This window comes from Herpailurus yagouaroundi, unplaced genomic scaffold, assembly GCF_014898765.1.
Source record: "Herpailurus yagouaroundi ecotype Mexico unplaced genomic scaffold, PumYag 215, whole genome shotgun sequence".
Taxonomy (NCBI): domain Eukaryota; kingdom Metazoa; phylum Chordata; class Mammalia; order Carnivora; family Felidae; genus Herpailurus; species Herpailurus yagouaroundi.
This window is the reverse complement of record NW_024412446.1, coordinates 9480091-9481343: the sequence shown is the minus strand read 5'-3', so window position 1 is coordinate 9481343 and position 1253 is coordinate 9480091.

Here is a 1253-nt window from a genome sequence, read left to right as displayed (position 1 = left end):
TATGTTGAGTGTTGGGTTCCTTCACATAACTTTGAGTGCCCATACCTACTCTTACGTTTATGACCCTGATTTTCAGATTAAATTCTATTCCTTTTACAGATAAGAAGAGAGAAGAAGCCCCCTCTGTAGAAGAAAATGCGAAAATAGGCCTCTTGAGTTTGACAGGACGAAACCAAGTATTTGGAGCTCTACTACCATACACATCCTGAATATAGAAAGAAATGGGTGGAGGGCAAGCCAGAACTAACCATCAGGAAGTGAGGTTCATAATGGGAGCAATGGTTGAGGATCCTCTAGGGATACAGGATGAAAGCAAGCAAAAAAAATGAGCACCCAGCCTGGCTTCTGGTCAAAGGGATGCTTCCAGTATTTCTGTAGTTGGCCTGATTTTCTCAGATTTGAGATTTGCATTGAATCTGCAAGGTGGGTACTAGAGTATTGACCAAATGGTCAAAGGTAAACTGACTTGGACAGATTTTTTTTTCTATCCTCCTACTTGAAATGGGAAGACTTTGGACATTTTAGCTTTCTGGGAGTGGGAGGGAGAGAGATTGTATATCAGACCTGTGGAGGTTGACTTGTTCCAAGCCTCCTCTCCTTAATTTGGGACAATTTTGTGGAGTTTTCTAGCTTCATTTCTTTTTTTTTTTTTTTTTTTAATTTTTTTTTTTCAACGTTTATTTATTTTTGGGACAGAGAGAGACAGAGCATGAACGGGCGAGGGGCAGAGAGAGAGGGAGACACAGAATCGGAAACAGGCTCCAGGCTCTGAGCCATCAGCCCAGAGCCCGACGCGGGGCTCGAACTCACGGACCGTGAGATCGTGACCTGGCTGAAGTCGGACACTCAACCGACTGTGCCACCCAGGCGCCCCTAGCTTCATTTCAAGCTGGTGGCCCTGGTGGGCTTCTGCAAGGTTCTGAGTACCAGTAAGGAAACTAGGAAAGTAGAGACCTGAGTTAAGATGTAAGATGGGCTCCTCCTTTCTCTTTTATGCCAGGAAAATACCGTGAGTGAAAACTTGGTACAATGTTAGGGTATAGTAATACTGTTTGTTGGATACCTCTGGGCTACCTTCATGTACTATGTAATGCAGGATTAACCTTCCTGAAGCTACTGTGTTTGTGCAGGTTTGTATACTCAATGCTACCTCTCTCCCCTTAGACCTCCAGCCTGACCATAGGGGTCCCGTGAGCCTTTAACAGCTGGGAGCCCTAACACAAAGTCTTGACTGCCTTGGCTGGTGTCGCTAT